This window comes from Caloenas nicobarica, chromosome 8 (genome assembly GCF_036013445.1).
Source record: "Caloenas nicobarica isolate bCalNic1 chromosome 8, bCalNic1.hap1, whole genome shotgun sequence".
Lineage (NCBI taxonomy): Eukaryota > Metazoa > Chordata > Aves > Columbiformes > Columbidae > Caloenas > Caloenas nicobarica.
The window spans coordinates 23,068,936-23,095,902 of record NC_088252.1 but is presented as its reverse complement, the minus strand read 5'-3'; the positions used below and the strand labels follow the sequence as shown (position 1 = coordinate 23,095,902).

Here is a 26,967-nt window from a genome sequence, read left to right as displayed (position 1 = left end):
TGCCCCAACTTTGACCCTGGCTGGCTTTTGTCACTTCTGCTGGTGGCTGCCTCTAATGTGGCTCTGGGGCGACACAGACGCTTTAGCTTTGTGAGTTCCTTGTAGTGTATGATGGGATTAGGCTCCACCAAAGGCTGAGGATGGCCAAGCCTAGGTAGGGAGGCAGTGAATCCATCGCTGCCCAGGCCCACTCTGGCTCACCTCAGTATGTCCCTGCTCTTCAGCTTGTGAGCGCTCACAAGGAAAAGGAAAACAGCTTCTGACACATAACAGAAAGGTCTGTCCTTCTGGCATTTCCTTCACTAGAAGCACACAGACTGTTTTCCCTGAATTCCAGATTTCCTGACAGTGGGAACTTTTGAAGGCAAAGATGTTTCCCCAGGCAGTTTAGAGAGGGCAATAAATTGCAGAAGTCCTTGAAATATTATCTACTAGCAGCTAAGAAACTGCTTTTTCTCTTTTTTCCCCCTTCCTTACAAAGAAGCTACGATTGGGAAGAGAAGTAATAAACTCTCAGCTCTGCAGGTGCTTGGTATAGAGCTTAGATTGGAAAGCAGTGAAAGACACAAAATTTGCACATAGCCTGGTGTGAATCGTTGTGGTGCCAGTGGAGTCACTGAGGAAATGCTGAGGTACAACAGATCCATATTTAGACTTTTGTAGATACAAGTAGGCTTATATATATATATATACAAAATGTAAAAACTTTAGTTCAGTCAGCATCTCTATGGAAACACAAATCATCTTGAACCACAAACAGCACAAGCCTGTTAGTCTCATTTGCATTACAAAGCTGGAGGGACAATTTAATTTAGCTCAAGTTTGGGGTTTCATGTATGCATATATATGTTTGTGTGTGTGCACGTGGCATTTGCAAATAACACATGCAGAAATACTTCATATATATCTCTATACAAATAATTTCACTTCTTCTGCAGAACAGACTATTATCTGCTTGATGATAAATTCCTCCAGAACTTTCATTCCCTTCCAGCCTGCTAAATATCTGTGTTATTGCCTATTTCACTTTTGAACTTACAACTTTTCTCTTACATATTGGTGGCAGAGTCTGCTTGATTGCTGCTTTGTAATAGATACAGTTTAATTGGTGAAGAATTGAAGATGATCTTACAGTCTAACAGGAAGTGCTCAGTAATAAAACACTGTATGCTTTGCCAGCGAAGCCGTGTTGTCCAGTTTTACCGTATGTCGTTCTCTTCCTTTGCAGTGTAACCCATTCATAAAATCAACTTTTGGAATTATTTTATTTAAAGGGAAATAAAGGAAGGCTGTGTTAGAGCCAGGTATCTGATAAGGAGACTTGTCACTGTAATTTGTCTGGTTGGCTACAATGTCAATTTGAACATATTTTCCTACACACAACTGGCTTCTGCATTTTGGTGTGTTTTGCCTTTTCAAGGTTGGTTTGAGGCCTTTGAGTTAAGGAAATTGAGAATCCAGGGTAAGAGCAAGCATTAATACATATCACGTAAATACATGAAGACCTTGAGGAATTTTTCTCCTTGCAAGGGAATGATCTTAAAATATAAACCAATTTCTAAGTGTATTGAAAAAAGTGCAGTCTTAATTTTGAACGCACTTTGTGTGCAAAATATTAAGGATGTTGTAACAAATCCATCTCAAATTAGAAGTTCATCGTCCTTAATTCTAATACATACCATTATCCATCACTGTGAGAGATAAAATTTTTCATTAAATTTCTTTAGGGTTCTTAAAGGTTAAAAAAAAAAATTATGTTTATATTTTGCATTCTGACTAGGAAGAAGTTCATGGTACTGTGGCTCTGTGTTTTTTGCTGCATACTAATCATGTTGAAGTCGCTGCTGATCCAAAATAAATCTGGATCGGTATGGGAACAGCAAATAATCTGTACTGGTTCTTAAAGCCCACTGAGAACAATGAGTTTTACTCACACAAAACACTGCGTTGCATTTTGTCCTTTGGCCAGTTATGGAAGTGACAGTCACGCGTGTGAAACCTCTGCGCGTTTTAGTCTTTTTGTAGCGCCCCGTCTAGCTTTAGTGCCCAAGTCCTAGTTAGGAAATGAACTGGTGGAGTGCATGTCCTCATTTAAACCTTCCTGTGCTTCAAGGGCATTCCTCGCCAAAAGCCTCAGGAGCTTTCTCCTCTGGCTGGTACGTGGTGGGGATTTCTGTAGGAGCAGCAGCGGAGTTGTCGTGAGACCATCACAGAACCGTGCGACACAACTGGCCGCTCTCGTGCTTTTTGCCAGCGGTGCTGTGCCTGCTCAGACCAAGTCAGAATCTGAAGCTTCTCTCTTAACTTCTCCCCTCCCAAAAGCCAGAGAGCACAAGAGCAGGGTGATTTATTAGGAACGCTGATTTCTGGCACCAGGATGTCCACAGTAGAAAACAAAAACAGCAAAGCCGGTTTCTGACATGGAGAATTCCTGCAAGTTTGCTCTGTGGCTAAAACAGAATTAACGAAACACCCACCACTGACCAGCTCAGCTATCATCAGATGTTTCGTGCTGGACTGGTTAAGACATCGAATACCTTTCATATCTCCAAATGGGTCTTGGTCTTTTCACTGTTTTTGGTCATGTTTGAGTGGTTTTGAGACGCTATTCCATGTTTTCCATGGTGCCTTGTGGATCTTTCATGTGGCTGTTGTTGTATTTGAGGGGTGGCCACTATAGACACCTGGGAGGTCTGTTCTTCCTAGATATTGTGTCCCTTGTATTCGACTTTCTGAACCTGCTCATAGACCTGGGGAACCATGTTCCTTCTTAAAAGGACCTGCACATCTTCAGCATCCAGCCTGAGTGCCACTGAAATGACTTGAAACAGCTTGTGGTTTTGGTACAGAACGGTGGGAATCTTAACAAAAACATTCATCTCTTGAGAGTGATCTGCCGATTCGGGGAGGAGAAAAGCATCTTGTAGCTCTGATTTAGTACAGCATCCAAATCCATGCTCCTTTGCTGCAGATATGCTGGAAGGAGTAAGGGAGCAGCGTCCTGTTGTAGCTGTGTCTGTTCTCACTGACGTGGCACAAATGTACGAGTTCCCTAACCCAGTTATCCCACACCAGCCACACGTCCCATTGTCTCCATTTACACGTATATAAACATCAGTGCATAGGGTGCATGACCTGCTCCTCAGACAGCCCTTCAGTGTTCTGCACCATTCTAGGTGAACGCCATGGAAATTAAGTGGGGAGGCAGCTGGAAATCAGGAGGTAAAATTAATGAGGCAGCTTATGCCTTTGGCATGGTTTAGGTGGTGGTGGCCGCTCGCCATTAGCAGAGCTCCACCACCGCGTTGTTTCCGCACTGCTGGAGGTGACATTTCTTTGCTGCCTGCTGCAACCAGCGTCGACACGGTCTCATGGAACTCCCTGTGCCCAAAAGGGACTGTGGCGACTTGCTGTTTTCTCATTTTACACAGCTTTTGTCAGTTTTTCCACTGATTTAATACCTGCGATGGAGACATTCGCTTGGAAGTTTCATCTTCGCCTCAGAAACATCTGCTCAGCAGCGCTCTTTGCTATGACTGATGCACTTCTCTCGTACTGGTTTAATAATTTTTACAGTCTGCCATCACTCACGTGAAGTAGATACCTCCGGCACTTGCATTTGAACTGAGACTAATGCTCTTGCTGTTTGCTGTTAATCTAGTGACTAGGACTTTTTTTGTTCTCTGCAGATGAATAAACGCAATCTGCCAGATTCCCTGCTGCTGTCACAGGGATATATTCTTTCTTAGCATTGCATTCTGCTTGTTGAGAAAGGCACTGCCTGCCTCCCTCGGAGTGTCTTCACCCCCAAGATCTCATATCTCCACTCAGTTGCCTCTTTCCAAAAGTCACGTATCGAAAATTTCTAGTGGATGGTGGCAGAGAGAGTAAAATGATGGTTGAAGTCAGTTTTCTGTCAGTGTAAGACAGTGGCTTCCCATAGTTTTAAAATGCTAAAATAAAGCAAAATCCAAGTGAAATTAGAAAGGCTAATTTAAAATATTCTGCTTTGGCATTTAATGAATTAAAAAAGAAAGCGACTGTAAAGTGAAATAAAAGGTGAAATTCTGAAATTCAGAGTTGAATTTGCGATTTCAGCGTGACATTTCAAAATTTCCAGATGAATATGCAGCTCCTTTCTACCCTGAGAAGAGCAACAAATGTCAAAATGTTGATGTTTTTCACAAAACAGTAATTCTGGGTTCTAACCAGCACTAACCGTATATCAATTGCTGACTGTGTTTTTTTCTGGGTGGGTTAAATTAAATGCTGTGGCTTCTGTTAAAACGAGGAGAAGAGGAGGAAGGCAGTGGTGTCTAACAATGAGATGAGAAGCTCAGAGTTAGGACTTGGTTGTACTCTGTGGCAATGAGAATGATGTTTTCCCCTGTTTCAAAGTATTATAAATCTCTTCATCAAAATTGTTGTGGATTTCTTTGGGATTTTCGGGTGAAAAGGTGCTGGCAAGAGTTGCAAAGAGGTATTTTCAGAACGGTGTGCTTATCCTGACTACAGGAATGTGACACAGTCTGGTTTATGCCCTAAACTTTTGAAAGAGCCCAATTATTGGCTCGAAATGTGTTTAACATTTTTGTTTCAGAACTTTACTGTTTGTTGTTTGTATTATATTGTTATTATTTAAGCACTCCATATTCTAGCGAGACCCAGCTGATGACAGAGCAATTAATCAGATTTCTCTCTTAGGAATCATATATTTGAGTTGCTTTCCTGAAATAGAGAAACAACGAGTTGCCAAACAATCACCTTGAAGTTAAAGATAACAGGGAGCTTGCAATTACAGGAGTTAAGTTGGGTCAGCATATACTGAGAAACCAACTTAAATTTACAGCCTCAGGATGCAGCTTTTGCAGCTTTAGCCTTTAGTCAGCCACAATGGGTTAGTAATACAAGAGGAATAATTGAGAAAGAGGCTTTTGGCATAATACCTGGATGTTCTTTTTTGCTCCTTCTTAAAATAAGCAGGGGACAATGCCTCCATACATGATAAGGCATGGGGCAACCTTGAAGTTAATTAAGGGCTCTGTTTCTGTGCTGTTTAACTCTTGGTTGTCAAGTGTCTACCTTGACAGATACTGCCAGATCATGTTACGGTCTAACAGAGAAGTATTTTTTATCCGAGGCCATAAAATGTAGTGAGCTTTTATTTACCTATAAGGTGGGAAGGAACAGCTGGTGGGGAGGCTGGCTGATTTTTGAGCGATGGTTCTTGCCTAAACCTTGGGGCCGGCTGAGCTCAGGTCTCTGGTGGGCAACCTGGTCTGTAGCATGAGGCAAGATGGTTGGCCTTGCTAACAGTTTACAGCTTCCAGTTCAAAAAGCAGCACCCATAAAAGTGAATGCCACTTAATTAATTTGCAGGCACACTCTGGCTGTTGTGCATGGTTGTGCTGCTGATTACTGGAGGAGCTGTTTCCTTCTGTTTTAAGCTATGCTTGAGTCCAACCACATTGTAATTCTTCCAAAGTCAAGGCACCAGAGCACGTGGTGAATCTGTTCTTCTATCAAATAACCTCTGTGTCCTCGTCAAGATTATTGCAATGAAGCTAGGACACGAATGGGTAGGGAAACTTGCTCAAAGTTAGGCGCCAATTGATTAGGAGACCTGGAGGGAATGAGGAGACATGGAGCTTCTTGGTGTCATTGGACAGCTCTTCTGTTTGACGTGAGAAAGACTCTGGCTGCCCTGTTGGGCTTATGACCTGGTGGTAATGCCAGTGTTAAGACAAGGAACTGCTCATATCATAGTAATGCTTTGGGTGATGTGGTGTTTTGGCCACATCATTTGGAGTGGATCTCCTACATTTCGGCGATTATTTTCCCACTGTCAGCGGTGAAGCATATTTGTGGTCTTAATCCAGTTCTTAATGGCACATGTGCTCATATTATAGTAATGGTTTCTTACTAAAGCACCAATTTGTGTAGGGAGCTGTGCACAAATTAAAAGATGATTCATTTCACCATTGGTAGGTAGGGTTGTCCACAACCAGACTCTTGAGTCTAGTCCCTCTATGAGCAGGCAAGTTAGAAAATGGTCATGGTGCATAGTGAGCTGTGCAAGCCACGTAGGATCCCACCTGAAACAGATATTAAATTATAAAGAGTCAAAAGTAGTCTAGCATGGCTGCCGATGTAATATTTTTTCCTCCAAGAGTAATGGTAAGAAATAGTTGGTAATATATGGTTACCTTTACTGGTCATAAATGCATTTACTGATTATAAATGGTACTAAACTAACTTAGACCCCCAACATAATGGGCTTCCTGTTAAGATTTACCTCTGAATAGCTATAAAGAAAACACAATATAGTAAAGCAAATAGCAGCCTTTGGAAGAAAAAAAAAAAAAGAAGAAGAAGAAGAAGAGGTTTCCTATCACAAGCTGAAAGAACTCCTGCAAGGCAAACAAAATCTGCAATTATACTGACAGTTTTGCTCTTAAATGAAAATAATAGTGAATTATAAAGCTGTAAAATTGTTTTCACAACAATATTTTGTTTTTATAACTCACACTATTTCACTTAGTAGCTGCCTGGCTCCAGAGCAAGTTACATAACATGATGATATGAATATGGTGCCTCAACTTTTTGTCTAGGGAATTAATTTAAGGGCTCTGAACTTTCCAGTCACATTTTCTTTTTTGTTCCAGATGCAGTGTATTCTCTCTGCTTGAAAAAATATCAGATGAACTCTGCCTTGCTTGTAGCAGAGTAGTATTCATATATTTCTTTATCCACACTATTAGGTCAGTGACTTAGTTTTACATGGATCCTCAAAATAGTCCAGATTGAAATGTCAGCTACATAAAACAAATTAGAAGAGCGGTGCTGCTGTGTGTTAGCTGATCAATCTAGCATTAGCAAGGATTTTCCACTGTGTGGTTTAGCACCAGCCCAGACGGATGAATTATTATGACTGTCAGTATCACTCATCCCCCCCAATTAAATCATTTTCTAAACAAACAAACAAAATTTCCTCAAATGAATTGACAGTAACTTAAACCGACGTATTAGGATTACTTTAGTCATCAGTAAAATGGAACCACACCTGAGCTATAATAGAGCAGATTAGCTTTAATCATTTTCATCCCGTTACTGCCTACCCAGACCCTCTTTACCAGCACCCAAAGGATATTTTTTTCAGGGGTTTCCTCCAGCTTCGTGCGAGCTGGTTGCTCATTAAATGGATCGCCTTCTTTTCTGTCGTCGCTGTGAGAGAGCTTGAAGTGAAAACTCATGGCTTTTTCAGGGGAAAAAATTGCATAAGTGGCCAAGGAAACTCCTGCTGTGTATTTGCCACTGATGGATTCCTTCTAGGCTGTCACCAGGAAGCCCGGAGGGTTTTATTTTTCAGTCTTAAGTCAGACGACAGAACAAATCTCCCGTGAAGAAGTGCCCTGCAACATTTGCACTCCTGTAAAACTCAGCTTCATGAGTATCTTGCAGACTTCAAGTCCCGGCTGACTGTCGCATTCCCCTGGTCTGGTGATCAGCATCAGAGAAGTGCCCTGCACCTCCTTCTCCAGCTTGTGTTAGAAGGTGGCTCTTCTTTTTCCTTTGCCACATCTAAGTCTTTTCTCCCTCCTGTTAAGCAACACTTATTTGTGACTTCTCCCCTCCCCAGCTGCATCCCAAGAACACGCTTTAGAAACACATCAATTCTTGCATCGCCTCACTTGAACACTTCAGTTAAAACTTTCTCCTGAACCCATTTCGTTAACTGTATTTCCTGTAATCCAGATTTTTCATATGACTTCCGTGTGTTTCCGTATCATTTTCCCTGAGGGTGCTTGTCCTCCAAGGCTTAAGCTTAAAATTGAGGCTTTTGCTGCTGTTGAATTTCTAGATCACTAAGCAAGTGGTGGATGAGTCTTTCTAGTAGATTTTAAGTACAAAGAAACGAGGCAGTTATATCGCAAGCAAGCGTGGCCCTATAGATAACAGAGGGTGTTGGAAATGCATGTGCTTGTGTTTGTCTCTTTTTGAGATTGCTCACCAATAAATATGTCCAAATACAGTTTTCAGATCTGAATTTAGCTTCCTACCCATCTTTCTTTACCCTTTCGCCATCAGGTCACCTTCTGGTGCAGCACAGCAATTAAAACCATATGTGTAATTAAAAGAAATTCAGCCTAAATTTAAACAGCATGAAGATAAGAAAGGTAAAAGGATTAAGACAACTAGAAGCTCAGTTCTGTGTGACCCGCTTTTGAATAAACAACATTATATTCCACAGTCAATTATCCAAAAAGTACAATGTGTTCTGTTGCCAAAAAAAGACTGTCAGATAGAAGTGGTTAGTCAAAAGGACACATGCACTGAAGTGAACATTAAGGCTATTGTACTCAGTATAGTATTATACAAACAGGACTGGTTTGTTGCTAGCTTTGGGGTTTTTTAAAAATTTTTGACCACAGACAAGATTATGCAGCTTTTTAATATTATTTCATAAACATCTAATTGCAGGCTTCAGCAAGAGGTGCAGGAATTGCTAGAGAAATCAAATAAGGTATGCTCTGTGCAGCCCAATAATAAGCCTTCCAATACAAAAGAGGAAAAACAAGTCATTAGTTACAACCATCGAACGGAAGAGGTCTAATGGGAGCCACAGGATAAACATTCCATTTTATTATGTCTTCGTTATATGTTTTGCAAGACTCTGTGGTTATAAATTAAAATTGCTTTTTGCAGCAGTGGCTGTAAAAAGTTCAAAATCTATGAATGTACCTATTATTTTTATTTTGTATCACAGCAGGCTGCTAGCAAAATTAACTTTTTTTCCCTCCTGTTCGTTAGTTAAAAGATGGAAAATGCACACAAATGCATATCTGCATGTGTCCCCCCCACCTTTTTCCTTTAAATCAAGATGACATCACTTTGAAGTGGGAGAGCAAAGGTGGAGGGGGACCCAAACATCTCAGATAAAATTAACTTCTTCGCTGTGACACAAATTGGTAAGGTCTGTTGTTTGTTTAGAAATTTAAATTAATGCTAGCGAAAGTGTCCAGACTGTGTACTTTGACAGGTGAGATGGGGTTTATGCTTGAGACCACGTTGCTGACAAAGCAGAAGGCTTTGTGGGGCTCTTCTCCAGTTGAACTGGAGACCTTGGAGGACCTGATTGCCAGCAGAAGCAGCGGTGGTAGGACAGGATTTTCCCGTGCTGTCTCCTGACTTCTGAGATGTGTGAGGGAATGTGTTCAACCTCTGACTCTCCACCCTAGACTCTTTTTTTCTGAAACTTCCAGCAAAACGATTTTTTTAAAATTTTATTTTAATTCAGCTTTTGGAAGTCACTGCCCTGAGGTAACAGCCAGAGCAAGAGATTTGTGGAATGGAGGTTTATGGTGGCTGGAAACATCTGTTTCTCCTTTTAAAAGGATACAAAGGGCGTGCAGTCGTAAAATCTCATCAACCCTTCTGCTTCCATTTAGGAGTTAATCATTAACTGTGGGAGCACAGGCAGCTGGTTCTCTCGAGGACAGGCTCTCCTGGTACCTGTGCAGTAGGTCGGTGGCTTTCACCTTGCAAATCCCAAGTGTCAGCAAATTACTTCTGAGCTGTGCTTACCCCTGATCTGTGAAAGCCTGTTGTCAGAAGCTTAAATTCATTATGTGGGGGCCTGCATGTCCACAGGAGGAAAAAAAAATGGTATGCAAATTAAAAGAGGCAGAAAGCCACTGCCCTAGGGACTTTCCTACCGTTTCACATTAGCATTCCCCATGGGCCGCTGAGGAGGAAAGGCAAGGTGGTCTCGCTCGGGCTGGGAATTCCTGCTGTGTACGTGGGGATGAGGTTCATGAGCATCTTTCTCCAGGGACTGGTGAGGAAGAGGCTCCAAGCAGGGATGACAGCACATTGCTGGGATGGATCAGATCAGAGCAAAAAACCGATATGTGCTTCTGAGTCTGCACAGTGCTACCGCTTCCTGGTTATCACCATTAAGATTTTGTTAGTGTTGCTTTAATAATTGTTCTAAATAGTAGATAATGCCAAGAAAGCAATACCATGGGACCTAATTGTTTTTCTATCATTGGGAAATTTTAAAAAGAATGTGCTTAATGCTGAGGGACCTGTTTTAGAGTAGAAACCTGAATTTTTCTACACAAGCTGAGTTCTTGCAAACTTTGCCTCCCACTGTGCTGGCAGTTCCTGAGAAATTATTTTATTTCCCATTTTAGATGTTGGACGGTGACTCAGTATGCCCTGGAAATACTATCATTCTAGCAATTTTCTCATGTGGTAGCTCAGCTTAATGTCAGAGAAATGGGTAGTTATGTGCCCAGGCACTATAACGTTGGACTTAAGTTCTAAAAATAAATGTTTGGTTAACTTTTGGTTGTCAACAACTTTTCTACCGCCACACATGCTAGAAAATGGAATAAGTGCAATACAATTCCAGGCTCTCTCTCTGGTCAACAGAAGTATCTATAGATGATTAAATATGCTGGTAATACAAATAAATGCTGTGGCCACTCTTGCAATGTATTGTGCATGCCCTGCTGTATAAAAGTTTGGGAGCAGAAGAGTTAACTGTTTACTAAGAAGAGCAAGCGTGGGTCTAGATAGGCCTTGCTAGCATGCCTGATTTCTCAAATGTCTCCTTTCTGGCTCTAGGCTAGATAGTTTAACCTTTTTCCCTCTTAGTTTCCTCTGTAAAACGGGTATAATGTTTGCCTCCTGTATCACAGTGGGGGTTTTGAGACTTGATTGTCTGCAAAGTAGTTTTAAAGTCTATAAATGCAAAGTATTATTCCTATTTTCTATGTGAAAGGCAATTGAAATCATGTGCAGAGCCTCTCACAGCAGGCACAGTGGTTATTTGCAATGAAGGATATTTCTGCACCTTTGTATGGAAATGAAGAAAAAACCTCTCTTAAATCTGTGGCTATTAAAACCAGTTAACTTTTAGCATTTACGTTGTGTTTTATATTTTCAGAGCCCTCTTATGAATCTTAACTAGATTCTTCACAAAGCCTCCGAAAGGTGTATGGCAATATCCTGCTTTTATGGCCATTTCCCTGTACTCACAGAGGGAGAAAGTAACTCAGATAGGCTCACTTGGGTAGCAGCCACAGGGCTTTCTCTTCCGTTGGTCTGGGTCTTGATGCGGTGCCAGAGGGATGGCTCGGAACCTGTGCTGAGGAGGTAAAAACGTTGCCTCAGAGGTGGAGAATGAGTTAATTAACCAAGTTATACGGTTTTAAGGAGAAATAAGCTTTAGGACAGTGAGGTCTGTGCATGCTAGCCTTGAGGAATGATGCAGCGTTCTCACCTCATCTGGGTCTAAAGGTTTGGGTGGGATTTAGGATGAATGTGGCCCACTCATCTGCTGAGTGTGTGGGAATAGACAGTGCCTCGCCATGGCGTAGTCCCTGTTCTATTTTGTTGCCAAGCATGAGGAAAATCCAGTGAGACCAGGCATGAGTACTGGCATCCTGGGCTTTTCTGTTGCTGAAGCATCTGCATGTTTTATGGTGAACCAGATGCAAAGAATGTGAGAAATGGGGAAGAGAATAAGTGTTGCTGCCCAATGTTCAGGATTGTTCAACCAGTTTCCCTTGGTGTTCAATCTGGGGTGGCTCATCTGACATTTGGTGCCCATGCGATGCCCCATTTGGCTTTAGAAGGCTGTAAAACAAACTCATTTATGAAAGGAGCTGTCTTGCAGCTGGAGTCAGGCTATCTCTGTACAGTAATTCCAGCTGTGGGGAGTTTATGAGATGAGAAGACGGGAATGGAAACACGCAAACATCAATAAAAGCTGCAGCAGATACACCACCACATATATGAAGCCTATATACAGAATATGTATGGAATAATATTTTAGCAGTGAGTTTGATCTGTCCTATGAAGGCACTTGAGTTTTAATGTACAGGTTACCATTTCGTGATATGTATATTGGACCAGAGTCAATGTCAGTATAGCTGTATTTACTTTGGAGCAACTATGTTGATTTAATACTGCCTGGGAGTATAGATCAGAGGATAACATAGTGTTTGTCATGTGGGGTTCTCAAGGAAACAACTAGGAGACTGACTAGATCCCAGAGTAGCCTCTTCTGTTCTATCACTCCCTGCCTGCCGAAAACAATTATACATTGAACCTAATTCTGGTATTCCAGTGAACTTTATAGTTATCTCTAGGGGAACTGACACCTTATACTTGCTGCTATGTGGGAGAGCTTGGGCTGGTGTTTACTAGCCCCAACGTTTTTCAATACTTTCTTCCATGAGACGTTGATTCTGAGTAAACAGAGATTTTACTTGTACCCTCGTGTGAGTTGTAAAGAAGCAGGAAGAGAACAGCTCAGATAAATGACACCCCGCAGTGGATCCCCATCCATTTCTGAGGAGGTTTGCTGAAGCTTTCAGAGTGGGATGCGGCTGATTGGGGTTGTTTGTGCACAGACGTCACCAGTGATGTGGGACTGGTCAGAAAGGACCGTTTGCACTATAGGCTGAGAGCAAAGGTGGGTGTCAGAATGGGTTGGTCGTGAACGTTCATCCTCAGAGATACAAAGCAGAAATAATGTTGAAAACTTGTGCCGTTTTTACAGATATGTATTTCCTCCTAAGCTTTCTTTCCAAGCCTCCTACTCCTGATTTTTCCCAGGAGGATTTCTCTGTATCTCACATCCTATTTTTGTTGGAGAGAGGTTTTTTCCTGCTTCTCTTACGCGCTTCACAAGAGGCAGCTGTTCCCTCCTCCTCAGTGATGAACATATACAAGGCCTGTGTGCGAGGTTCAATATACAAGGTCCAAAGCATTGTGATGACAGTGAGCAAGGCAGCTACATTGAGCTTTTGCTGATGAGAGTTTATCGCTGATGGTTTCATATCAGCTCATGTCTGCCTCAGCTGTTCTGCAGGTGCCTTTCTTCCCCAGCACTGATTTTTCACTTGAATTGAATGAGACCGTAATTCCTCGGCAAAGGTGTGCAGCTTTCCTCCGGTCTGTGTGATTGCCACTGGATAGATTTAAATTGGCAGGGGCCCAAGAGATTTGAGCGCTGGGAAAACCATGAGGACTCGTAGTCAGTAGACTACAAGAATGAATATGAAAACTTACCTGACAAAAGAAAGCAACGTGGAAACTGCCTGACATACGCTGAGTCTGGGATTCGTTGTGGGATGTTAACACCCACATGAAAGCTCACATGTGTGGGCAAATATCAGCTGAGTAATTGCACCCATGTTCTCGGTGTTTGCTCTTCACCGGTGATCGCCCATGGTTGCTGCTCCTTTTGTGCCTCCTATCCAAGAAGTTCGAAGTACTTTAATGCTGAGTACTGCAACTTAATGGCCTTCAGCTGAACACGGGCAATGAGTTGTTTTCAGCCAAAATGTGTGTTAGTTTAAGTGGCCTAATGTCAGCCTTTAGCACACTCTGCTCGAATAATTTCCCACCTTGGTTTAACGGCTTGGACCCTTTGTTACCTTCCTTTCCCTTGGGGGTTACTGTGCGTGAGCTGTCCCACACTGATCTCCCACATGGGTCTGCTTGCCCCAGGCATGTGCAATTCAGGTGACTCATTCTTCTTTCATGGGGACCCTAGCGGGATCTTTAAATATGCCCACAAGGGAAGAAACCTGGGGACTTCTGTGTGCAAGCAGTGAAGAACCGTAAGAATGCCTCTGAATAGCCGTCACTCTTCGTGCAGACGGGGAAACCAAACCTTGCCCAGGTTAATTAACAAGCCCAAGTCCAAAGAGCGAGTTGGTGCTGAAGTGGGGAAGTGAACCCAGAGGTTTTGACACGCAGCGGTCTGTGCTTCCTCTTAAAAGGAGAAGTTGTGATGACACCTGTCGGGTCTGAGGGTTGTTGTGTGAGGCCATCCAAACCGCCAAATCCAAGTTTCAGTGAGTCTTTGTTCCTGCTGCGCTGGGTTGCCGGAGAAGCCCTGAGGGAAAAGGGCATGTCTGAGTGTCCCCTGGGAGCTCCTGGGACTGCGGGTGAGCCTGGGCCAGGAGCTGGAGTAGGGGTGACCTTCAAGTGATGCTGCAGAACAACATTGCCTCACGGGCTGTGATGCACAGGCACGGGGCAGCGAGAAAAGCAAACACGGGTGGGTCTGTGTGTGTGCACATCAGAGCGCAGCTGCCTTGTCTGCTTGTTTCAGAGCACAAGGGAAAGGGGACAGCCAGCGGTCACCAGCTGCCTTTAGCAAAACGTTATCTCAGTCAATCATTTGGTTGTGTTGTTTATTAGGGGCCAGCACTGTCCACGCAGCATGTAAGTTTATCCCTACCTTGCCTCAGCCTGACGATGGAGCAAGCCCAGAACTCCTCCTGTGGATGGCACTGAAAGTGCAAACCTCAGGAAAGGCTTTGAGTGTAGCTCAAGGCATAAGCTGCGCTGCTTGTTTGATCTCTCCCTGTTCTCGCTCTCTTGCCGCCACAACACGCATTAGCGCGAACTGGTTCATGAAGGTACATATTCCCTTCTCCTCACTCTACACCTCTCTTTCTTGCATCTTCTAACTTGTAAGAAGGAATTTGTGCAACTGGCTGGCTTCTGTTGAAAGCATCGGGCACCTTGCAGGGTTGACCTTCAGCGTGTCGCTCACTCACTGTTCATGTTTTTACATGAACGTATTTTAATCTAGAGGTGAGAGGTCAAGACCAGGGCCAGGCCTTCATCGTGTTTGACGCTCTGTTGACCCAGCAGTGTTTGTCCTGGTTATTTCTTGCAGCAGTGAGTTCCAGCAGCTCACCGCTGTTTCCTGTCTCCTCAGCACCCTGATCTGTAATACCAGGAGCCCTTCCTTTTTTCACATTTTTTCCCCAAACCGAAAGACTGTTAGACTCACCAGTTTCTGCAATCCCCTGTGTTGTGGAAGGCCATTGCATATATCCATTGTTCTTTTTCTCTGGGTCGTTTGCAAATCTGCTGGTGCCACGTACACAGATCAGCACCTTGGGAGGCCTGTTGATTTTCCCATCAGTGCGTGAGCTGTTTTGGTCCCAGTCTTTGCTTTGGAGTTTCCTATTGTGGTTCAGTGTCTAGGGAGCTACTGACTTTCTTGTTCGCTTGTGCTGGGACACTGGCACTTGCGCAGCTGGGGCCGTTGATCTGTGTGTATTCGCTGTATTGTTTGCTCTTGTCACGCCATGTGTCCTCTCATCACACTGTCCTGGGTGGGTGCCAGCAGGAGGAGGACGAGACGTACAGCACAACGTGAGATGGCACAGAAAGGTTTTGCTCATGTGAGAGAAGACTTCATCCTGCCCTTTTAGCAAATGTTTAATATCCACAGGGATGTCCAAAGCGGTCTCCTTGATCTCAGCGAGCTGGGGCCCGGCTGCGAACAGCTGCAAATAGTGACTCGCAGCCTTGCACGAGGACCTGCGTGGCGTGAGCACGTGGCTGTTTTCACACAGATCTTCTCTCCGCACGAGCGGTGTCCTTGATGCCGAATCACCTTTGAGTCACGAAGCACTTGTTGATCCCACCGAAAACTCTCTGACCGACTGAGACAAATCCACCTTTGAAAACTGAACTAATGCAACGTGATGACTCAGAAACATCAAAGGACTTTTGTTTGTTTGTTTCTTTGTTTTGAACCACAAATGATTTTGTCTGAGGTTTACCGAGGGACAAACTACAAACTATAGAGCCAAATTTTGACTGTGCTGATTTTTAGGGCTTAGCTCATTATAAGGAGGCCAGTCCTTAACTGGGATGCATAATCAGATTTGAATTTCAACTCAAAGCCAAGAACTGATCTGTAACTTCTACAGTTCTGTGTTTTCTGTAAAGTACATATTTGTAGTCAATGTAATGCTGCCACATGACTGGTAAACAAACAAGTTCCAAAAGTAAACACCAATAAAATAGGAAAACTTTGGACAGGATTTACATCATCAAAGTTTCCCTGAATATTTTCAACTATAATCTTTTGTCTAATGTTGTCGTCATCTTTTTTGTTTATTTGGTTTGGGTTCTTTTTTTAATTGACTCTGTACAGATTTCTTTTCATGTGAGCTATACACTGTGTTTTACTGGTATTATGTGTCACAGGAAAATATGCTTCTAATTTGGAGGGAAATCCTGTTCGGGCATGAAGATAAATCAATGTTTGTCTAGTAGGTGCTGATTGGCTTTGTTTTCATCCTTTGCCTTAGTATGAGTGTAGTATTTATGTGGGGATAGGTGGTGCTCATTTCTAGTTGTTGATCCTCCTAAATTGAGTTAAAGTAGCTGAAAAGTAGCCGAAAATCCCAGGGAAAAGTAAAGGATTTTTTGGGGGTGTGTTTCATCTCAGGCTAGGGAATGCACCTTTTGCTTTTTGTATCTTCACATGTGATTTTGCCAAAACTTTGAGTGTGCTTATAGCTCTCTGTCTTCATTGCTGCTTTGCCTTTTTTGACTTGCGATCATCTCAGCTTCATTAATAACAACTAACCCCTTTCATCACGCTTTCTCTGTGTTTATTTAGAGATTGACCTTTTGAGTGTTTGCACTAACAGTTTCTCTTTGTGAAATGTTCAGCCGCCAAAAATAAGTTCCAAGAAAGGGAATGTTATTTTTCTCTAGCATACTTGCAGCATTCTGAAGATGTGCCCATGCACCTGCTTTTCAAAATGAGTGCACCCAGCTGCTCTTGCCTGTTTTGGGGTGTCCAAAGCTTAGGAGATGGTGCCCTGTAATGAATGTTAATGGTTGTGATTTGGCCTGGAGGGCAGCATTAGGATGTTTTGGCAGCAGTTATCACATGGGGATCAAGTACTTTGTTTTGCATCTCCTTTGAAAAATCCTCTCTGGGAGATGCAGTACTAAACACAGTTTCTCCAGAGCTATCTACGTACATGAACAGCATTTTCTACCATTTGTGTAAATGTAGGTATATTAACTGGACAGTGAGGTCTTGGTTTGGCATTCGTTCTAGAGGTGAATGTGTTGCCTTCTGGACCATTGATATAATTTCCTGTATGAAGAAGAGAAGGCAGAAAGTTTCAGTAGGAAAAGGCAGAATCTCTGGCCAAAGTAGAGGAGCAAGCACCTGCCTGGCTAAAAAAGCACAGAAGCCCTTTTTTCCCCAAAGCAAACCAAAGCTACGGAATGAAAGACCCAGAGAAAGCAGGGCACTAAGGATTCATATCTACCACAAGCAAAAGCAGCTTTGAAACCGTTGTTGCGTAGGACAACACTTCAGGTGCCCTAGTGCTCGGAATTAGGCTAGAGTAACTCTGAAGGGTTTTGACAGAGCTCTATCATGCAGCTAAACGTGAGAGAAACCAGAAACCACAGGGAAATGGCTGCAAACCCCTTTGTCAAAAGCTTTGAGAAACCTTCCTGTCTTTGTCTTTTCCAAACTTGTCATGTCAGCCTGAGCCATTGCTATTCCTAAAACTGTTACACTGCAAAACACGGCACATGTGCAAGCTGCTGAGTTGCTCTTTAGTGAAGCACAGTTTCTTATTGCCTGTGAGACAGTTTTTACAGTCATGAGGTTTGCGCTTTGGTTTGGTTACTAGAGCCCAGCCTGGAGCTCGAGAGATTACAACATTTTCAGGCAAGGGACAGTCCTTCTGTTATTTCTGCACCTCATTTAGCAACCCTATTGAATTTATTAAGACTGATCAGGCGAAAGCCATGGCCAGATTCTACCTCTTCGGCCCTGAGAAAATCTATGAGAAATTAGTCTTTGTGGTATATGGTGTCACCGTTCAGCTGCACTGTCACCTGCACTGCGTAACCACACGGTGCAGGAAACAGCAATGCATTAAAAAGAGAAAACATTCTGCTCCCATCACAGTCATTTCAGGCTCAAAGCCTGGTCTGGCCATGTCCTCTGATGCGTAACGACTTTCACTGGCTGCGGGTTCTGGCACCCGCCTCGCATTCAGGTTTCTTAACATTCAATCTGTTGATTAAGAGCCACGTTTTATTTAAGTCCTGTAGGATTTTCAACTGGCCAGGTTGCTCAGGCTGAAATAAATGAGTGCTGTGTCTTGCAGGGCCCTGGATCCATCTGTGAGAGCCAGTAACTTGGGCGTCACTTGCCCAGTCCCTGAGCCCAGACATGCGCTGGCTCTTCCTCAGACAGTAACTCACGGTGGTGCTGGTGCCTCTTTCCCAGTATCTCTGGGTGAGCCTGCAAGGTTGTTGTTCATTTTATTCCTTCCCCTTAATTCATTATCTCTGGGACTATCCAAAGTATACTGCCTTTTTTTGGACTTGATTAGGGTAGATTTGGCTTTGCTCACTGCATTCAGTGGACTTTTCCTTCCTGGTTATCTGGCTGTAGCTTGCACACCCAGAATCCCTGATTTATTCACCCATCAGTCACCTCTGGTAGGGTTTGGTGCAAAGCTGAACAAATTAAGCAGAAAGATTCACACCCAGTGGATTTCTTTAGGTTTTGGATCATTTTACTGGGACAGACTGGAAGTATTTAGCACGCACATGCCACTAGTAAGCTGAAAGCAAAATTTTAACAATGTGGTCACCACCCTAACTCTGCCCCATCACAGGACAGCAGCTCCATAATGCAGCACCCAAGCTGGGCAGCCTCTGCCCTCCTTGCTTTTTGGTAGCATTACAAAAAGGGTGCTTTGGAGATAAGCCGTCATGGTAGCACACCTCTGTGCATCCATGACCTTCATTAGGAACGAGGTTCCCTACATGCAATGTCCTGCAGCAATGGGAAACGTGGAACAAACAGGGTGATGCTGACCAACAGTTATAGGGCAGGTGGGGGGTACCCAGGGACCGTGTGGAAGAGGCAGGGAGAGGGAGTAAGGAAACTCTCCGGTGACAATGGAATATAATTAATATGTACCTGCAGCTGTCTCCCCTTTCTGGCTGCACTTTCCTTCTTGATTTCCAGCGTGGAGAGCAGCAGGGGAAGCCAAAAGTGTTTCATGCTGGCAGAGAGGAGCAATTTGGGCATCTCTTTCAGAAATGTACATTCTTGAGGGAACAGCCAGATGCCTTGATGTCACCCAAGATGCCTCAGTTCATTGAATCTTAGAAATGCAAAGGCTGGGAGGGATGGAATCTATCTCATGCCATTCCTGTCAGTGAAGCAGGATTAAGTGTATCCCAGGGAGCAGCTCCCAATCACTTCTGGCAAAGGCCACTTCTGGTTGGGAATCCCACTGTTGCTACCCAATGTGTGCTGGGCTCCTGACCTGAGCTCCTGTTGGTGTTTTGCCACGAGGACGCCCAGGCTTTCCCAGTATACACCTGTCAAGCCAGCCCCGTCAAGGTGTTTCCTCCATGCCAAGTTTGATATCAATAGAGATGCAGCCCTGTCCTGGGGGCGGTGAGCTGCCATGCCTTTAGGAGTAGATTTGGGAGGGTTTGAGACCTGTGCTGCCTTGTCTTCTCTGTTCTTAAAAAGAAGGAGATCTGCAGTTCTGTTGCCAAATGGTGGGGTTTTTTTTCCTGCAATATAAAATCAAGACCTCAAACCCTAGTTTTGCAAACACAAGTTAGAAGCTGATCTTTTTCATTAGAAGTAGCTGTGCAGGGAGAGAGTGATACTGCAGCTGTAACACATTGCAATCTCTCTTCTCATTTTTCTTTCCTTTGAGGCCAATTTTTTTCTCTCTGGCACCCAGTGTTAGGCGTATACATCTATATTTGGCTACTAAAGGAGCAGCTCTAGGTATGATTTTCCATAGCACAATGCATTTGACTTCGACAGGGGCTGCAGGGACACAGTGGTTCAGAAAAGCTGACCTTTGATTTAGTGTTTACAGATGCATTTCAAAGCTTGACTTCAGGCACATGAATTTGAAAATGTTTGACCTAAAGTCCTTTTCCCCTTTCAGTTTATTGCCAGCCCTTATCTGGTCATTACTTTAACAGGTCACCACATTATCCCTTAGCAGCAGCCATCAGTGTGTCAATTCCCAGCAAATGAATTCAGCAACTTGCCAATATATTTTTTTTTTATGGTGGCTATTTAAAGATGACAAAAATCATAAATCTTCCAGGCTTGTCATTGAGAGTTTATATTGAGTTTGTTGATGAAACAACTTCACAGCTCAGCTGAAGAGGAACTGCAGGGTTTGAAGAAGCAAAAGGTTTTTGACAGTGTGCAGTAGTCCAAGAAATTGAAGATAAAAACCAACTTCCTGGCGTTTTGTCCATATTCCCTCTTCCTAGTCAGAGCGAGAGCTTCTCTTCACACCCCTGAGAGAGTCTGAGCATTTTCCAGCCCCTATAGAGGCGCAAACCACCACGTACAGCAAGGGGATGTTTTTAACCCTGGGGGTTAGGGAAGGGGAATTAAGGCCCAGAGGTGGCAGCAGGGGCGAGCGTGACCTCCCTGAGCACAGCAGAATTTTCTTTCTCTCCCTCTTCACATCCTGCAGTGGAAAGTTCCATTGCAATATCGGTGTTTTACAATTGCAAATTTTATTTGCTGAGGGAAGTTTGAATCTTGTGGACGTTTTGATAATGGCCAATAAACTCTCCTCCGTAAATCTGTTTGGTGAATCCCCTGGTTGCCATTCGCATTCTCATCCTCTGCACAGGCCAATGGCTCTCATTGACACTTACTTATTTTGCCGTCAACGAACTGACTCGCAGAGTTTATGGAGTAATTGCAGTGTTACGCAACAAGTGGGAAGGTTTATGGTTTTGGGTAGAAGGCAGATATAATTGTAACAACTAATGTAACTGCTTTAGCAACCACTATAACACCAGCTTGGTCCATAAAACTCCAAATTGGATTGAAAATAAAGTCTCTAAAAAGTGTGTTTCAAGAATAAACCTCTATTTAACGGAGAGGAATGGATTTTAGCTGGTTTTAGCTGTTGAAGTTATTTTAGGTATCATTCCCTCTTTTGTGAAAAGCAGGGATTTGCTGATCCTCCAAGCTTCAGCTGAGTGCTGTTTCTGAAAACTGTGGCACAGCAGATCTGCAGTAGTATATTTACCAGTCAAAGTAAAGTTCAATGTAATAGTAATAATCTTCTGTTATAACAATAGTTGTCTTGTGTATCTTGTGCATTCATTCAGTGGAACAGTCACTCATGTTTCCCAAAAAAAAGGCCCCATTCTCCAGAGATAAAATCAGACCATGAGATAAATCCAATACTATATTGTGCTAGAACCTTAAGAGAAATTATGGTTTGAAAACCCGGCCCTTTCCTAAACTCCCACTGACTCTGGCTGAGCCAGTTTCACCTGTGATATATTTAAGTACCAATGTTTTTCCCTTAAGTGAAACGGAGTCACATCGAAGGCCCTTTAAGTGTCCTTGTATTTTTTCAATCTTGCTGCAAATTACACTCTTATATTCCACCAGAGCTCTATAAAACATGCATGCACTAAATAAAAAAAAACAAAAAACAAAACAAAACAAAAAAAACCAACCAAAAAAACCTAGCAGCACGGAATTGTCTTATGTCTTGGTAGAGAGTGCAGAGACATTCTTTCGTTTGTGCCTTGCCGTTTCAGAGGATCACAGCTCCAGTGGCTGGAAGCTGTTGTCCTCTTAGTCTAGAAACACAGGTCCAGGGTGAAATTTCCTGCATCTGTATTAGGCACAAAGACAAGTGACTCAATCTGCTAAATGCTGTTCTGGTAGCACTTCCAGCTTGCTTCATTGAGCTGCCCAGATTCAGGATTTACATGCTTTATAGTTGGGTGGGTGTTCATATGGCTATGCAGTGTGTATATTGTATGTATTATACATATGTATCCTATATACTTGGGACTATATTCTTGAAAAATATTGGTCTGGTTCTCCCAGCAACTCTTTTATGCTAGTGCCTAAATCAGAGCATGAAGAGGATATGTTCAAAGGGCTGCCATTGAAGAAAGGGAAATGGGATGTCGCAGGCATGCCTGAGCTAAAGAGGTAAAAGTAATGTCAGTTTAATGCAAAGGATTTCAAAATGTTGACCCCTTGTGCATCAGGCCTAAAGCCCTTAGTAGGTTTTGCAAGTGGTTTTGGTACTGCCATTTCCTCAGTTGAGTTTATTTTAAATCAGCAAGCAAAACTACAAAGCCTTTTCTGTGTAATTGCTAAAGGGTCTCGGAAAAATAATTTCCACAGCAGAGTGCACTGAACTATGACACTGGGCCTAAGAGAGCAGCGAGAAGTTGCTGTCCTGTATGTGGAACAGCACAATGAGTAGCACAGTGCGGACTATTCGCCTGTGCTGGCTATCAGCCATGCTAACAATAATGTGTTCTGCAAATATCTCGCTCGTCATGCGTATTTTAAAATGCCATTTTAATAACTGATGGCTTCATGCTAAACTTCCAAACTTTTAATGTTGTTTACGCAACATACAAATTAAACTAATTTTGACGAGCCCTGAGCCTTTGTCAGGTGCAGTTATATGAGCTTGTTCTGTAGCAGCACTGGACTTTCAGGAATTGCAATAAATAAATTCATGAAATCAGAAGCGCTGTGGTGAACTCTAACCAGGGCAGTGGATCAAGCGGAGGCTGTCTGCCTGCTGCAGAACACCACTCCATCCTCTCTGATGAATCACTGAGCTGTGCATGGCATTAATAAACATGAGCCAGGGAGCAAAAAGGCTGTTATCTAGATGTAATGAACTCCTGAACTGACTTGGAGAACGTCGCATGCTGACAAGGTGTCATCAGCTCTAAAGCAAGGCAGGCCCGCTCACCTCTGAAGCCCAGTGATAGGTATCACAAAGCCACTGTTATCTGAACCATTATCTGTGGAGCCAGCCGTGCGTGGTTGCCCCATTAACATTTTATGTGCAAAGAGAAGAGGCTGCAACTGCTTCAAAGTCTCCCAGTGGCTAAACTGCAAAGCTTTTATATTTTCTTTAGTTGAAGACTTAGCACACAGGTGTCTATGCACATAATCTTCAGCCTAGAGATTTCAAGCTGTTAGGTAAATGAAGTATTTCAATGAGAACTTTTGGGGTTTTATCACTGGATACTGTTAGCTCTTAGTAAATCAGGAATAAATACTTGCAAAAAGAGTTTCGTTTTTCTTTAGCACTATTTTCTGATGGCAGCTGGACAGATCATACGGTCACAAAGTGGAACCGCTTTATAAAGAAGTGCAAGTACAAGCTCTTCTGAGGCTTGCAGGCAAAACCCTGCAGCTTCATAGCAGTAGTCAGCAGCATTTCAAACAGTGAGAAGATAATGGTCATTCTGAAAGGTAAGAAATGGATTTGGATAGCGGGATTTCAAAGCCAAGCACCATCCTAACAATGTGACCACATCTGGTTGCAGCAGAATCACGCCGAAGGGAGGCCTGAATCATAGTCGTACTTGAAGCCTTTGTACATCACTCTGGTTGTAAAAAAATGGTTTTAAAGTGTGTGGGGGGTAATCTGCATCTGCCCACTACAGGAATTGCTAAAAAGGTGTAGGGGAGATGTGAACCAGGCATCTTGTGGGCAGGAGACTGATTATTTCTGTGCATGGGCACTTACAGAACACAGGTCTTTTGGTTCACTTTTATTTTTCCTCCCTTGCAATTAAGTGACTGTGGTTGTCTCCAGTTTTCTTCTGTCCACCTTGAAAACAGAGTGAAGCTCCTATTGTCAAAGGGTATTCAGTATTTTTTAAAAAGCCTAGTTCCTTTGAAACATCAGGCAGTGAGATGTGTCAGTGTCTTCAGCAAACATTGTTTTAGGGTTTTGAATGTGATTTAAGGTACTGTGAGCTGTTAATTAACCTATTTTTTAGTCTGTTCTGCCCTCTTGTGAACCCAGATGTCCTTAAACACTGAGAAGGGGTAAGTGAATCTGACCAGTGTGTCTGTAGGTGAGAGACTTGCAAAAAAAAGTAACTCAAATACAAAAATGATGAGAAGTCTGCTGTCTTTGGTCTTTCTCATGCATTCCTTTAACATGGACAAGTCCTTAGATGCATGTCTTTTCTAAAATGCCCCTTTTCCCTTTCCCACTCTGTAATGGTTCTTGCTGGCGACCCCTATCCACTCAGCCCTTGAGTTGAGCTTCAGCTGTTTGGGTACTTGCTGCTTCCCGAATTAGTAACAGGGACAAAACCCGCTGAAGAAAAAGAGATGAGAGGCTGGAGCTGGAGGAGCCCTGCGGCTCCATGGCTCGTTCAGCATTGGACAGAGAGGGAGAGCGAACAACCTGGGCTGCTCTAGGCAACAGGACTTCCAGAGGCAAGCAGCGTTGGGCCATCCTTCCTGAGATCGGAGAGGGTTTTGCCACAGGTACGAGGAGCAGCAGCAGGTGGCCATAAGAGGAAACCACAGCAGCTTCCTTGGGTAAAAGCCTCTGTGGAATTTGGTTTTGGCTTGATGGGGACTGCAGGAGCGTACTCCTTTGACGGTAATTCAGATAACCTAGTGGAAACTTAAATATTCACTTATAAACCAGTATAAAAATAATACTCCCCATCTGTTTAACTAGTCTTGGTCTGTCTTGTAACAGTTCACTGACCATCTGTTACCATGGTGTAGACACAGACTTTGTGAATCCACTTGACTGTATGCATTTCAGACTTCAGTTTATTTTTGGTTGCTGTTACATATGGACCGTGTTCTGTTACTCTCCATGTGTTTGTTCACAAGGACTTCTCAGCACAAATTTCCCTGGGAGGGGTGTTTCAGAATGGGGGAAGAAAAGCAATTAATTTTCTACTTCAACAATCATAAATAGTTTCTAATTTGGATCCCATCTCACTCTTTTCCCCCAGCAAGCTGTGTGGATGGATGAAGCAGCCAGGGGAGGGTGGCCACCCAGATGTGAGCTATCTGATTAATGAAGTCACTGTCAGGCGTGCATAGTAAAACTCAGACTAAAATGAATCATTTCAGAGTTCTCTTACTGGTGTTTCTCCTCTCCCCCCTCTTTCACATGTTTAAAGGTTGGGCAGGTTGTTCAGGCACACACCCACTACCTCAGTGCTCGTTAGTCTCCATATCCAACAGGTGCTGTAAATTAGAACTGTACTTAGCTGGCTGGATGCGTTTGCAGGACCTGCTTGTGAGACATGCTCTTGGTCTTACCAGCGATGCTCTCAGTTTTATTAGTGATGCTCACAGTAGCCCAGCTCAAAGTAGTCTCTGCACCAGGCAAAGATCAGGGAGAAGCAACGCCTTTCCAGGAGCAAGCAGCGTTATGAAAGGAGCTGGTATTTGGTTGGGCTTCTTCATGCTGCAGATCACGATTTGTTGCCGCATCTGTGGTGTGCGGTGGTTCTATTGACCCTTACTGAGTTCAGTCTTGGTGAAATGTGTTGGAAGCAATTTTTTCCTGTGGTCATAGAATCATAGAATGTCCTGAGTTGGAAGGGACCCACATGGATCATTGAGTCCAACTCCTCTCTCTGCATATGACATCCCCACGGTTCACACCATGTGTCTGAGGGCATTGTCCACTTTCTTCTTGAATATTGCCAGGCTTCGGGGGCGTGACACCTCCCTGAGGAGCCTGTTCCTTGGGGGCAGCTTCCAGGCAGAGGCTTCGTAGTCCAGCAGAGCTGGAAGGAGTGCTGTGTGCCAGACCCGGCTTCTCGTCCTGCTTCTGGTTTCCAACAGGGTAACTTCATTCATGTCTGTAGTACTGTGCCTTTGGGTGGCATGAGGTGGAATTGAAACTTCCACAGCATAACCAGATCTGAGCTAGGCAGCCATGCAGCTCCTAGGCGATTAAGCTGAATGTTGACATAGTCTCCATTCCTTTGATGGAATCAGTTTAGAAAGGCTGTGCAGGTGATGCAGGAACGTTCCAGGAGTTAGTCTGTACTTGTTCCTATTGCTCATCAGATGTTTCTTGCTTTCTTTCTAAGTTAGATTATTTAGACAAGCAACAACATCCATGCAGGCATCACGCAACGCTCCAAAAGAGTCAAGTTCAGCTGTAGATCACCTATAAGCCATCGTGACTCCTTTTGTCAGGAAACCCTTCGAGCACACACAAATGCTATGGGGAAAAATACAGCCACGATAAATGTTGCATTGTGAGGCGTGACATAAATATCTAGATAGAGCACTGCCTCAGTGAACTGTTGTTTGTAGACTGGGGAAGTGTTTTCGGATCCTACCAGAGCCCACAGCATTATGGACTGTTGAGCAAAAGGAGTGACCTCCTATGCATTGCGGAGAAGCAATTGAATCCCTCTGATCAGGAACTAACAGCGCTTCTGTGCGTGTAACGGCAACAGACATGTAGACCAAACAGGATTATGGTTCTGCATTAATTATCAGCTAATTAACTGCCTTGTTTTTAGACAAGGCCTACTTTATAAAAATCAGGTGAAAGGATTTCTTGCATATATTGCTTACCAAAGCTTTGTTAACACCTCACTACCTTTAATCCCTCTCCATTCTTAATTGTATTTAGTAATCTATCTGAATTAGCAGTGGTGTGACCCGTTCTCTGCTGGGGCCAAGCTGCCAGCTTATAGAAATCACTGAAACGAGGCGCCAAAGTAATGTAAGGACAAATGCCTCCCCGTACAGATTGGCATGAACACTGGAGGCAGCATTTGAGCGTAATATTGACTAATTATTTAACCATGAGTGGCAGCTTTGAACATTGTGTTCTTTTTGCTTCGCTTCTTGCATTTACTGTGAATCTAATTATGAAGTGAACAAGTATTTCTTCTCAGGTCGCTGAAAACACAGCAGCTAGCTTTGGGAAAGTGCATGAGATGCAAAGTGGAGGCAACTGTGAACTGTGCGTCAGCTAGTTCCTGTACTAGAGCTAGTACTAGCATGCTAGTACTCACTGAGCAGAGAGAGCAGGTGTTGAAGGGGTTCTGTTCTGAAAATCCAAAAGCTGCTGATAAAAGTACATCTTGGACTGAGAATGCATAGTTAGAAAAGAGGTGCTCGCATTATTAGCAAAATGATTTTTTTTCCTCCCGTTCCAGAGGGCTTGGCTTTTTAACGATGATTCTTTCTGTGATGTTAACAAGAAGTGTCCCCATTTGGATGCTTCTCAGTGGGGATCGTGTGTATCGGGAGATATGGCCCCCAAGAGAGGAATTTAAGCTTCTGGCATTTTCTTT

General features: G+C 43.4%; 1 protein-coding gene across 6 annotated transcripts in view; it reads left to right on the top strand.

Moving 5' to 3' along the window:
• LPP (LIM domain containing preferred translocation partner in lipoma) overlaps positions 1-26,967 on the top strand; it is a 344,425-nt gene that overhangs the window by 214,095 nt on the left and 103,363 nt on the right. The window lies entirely within an intron of this gene.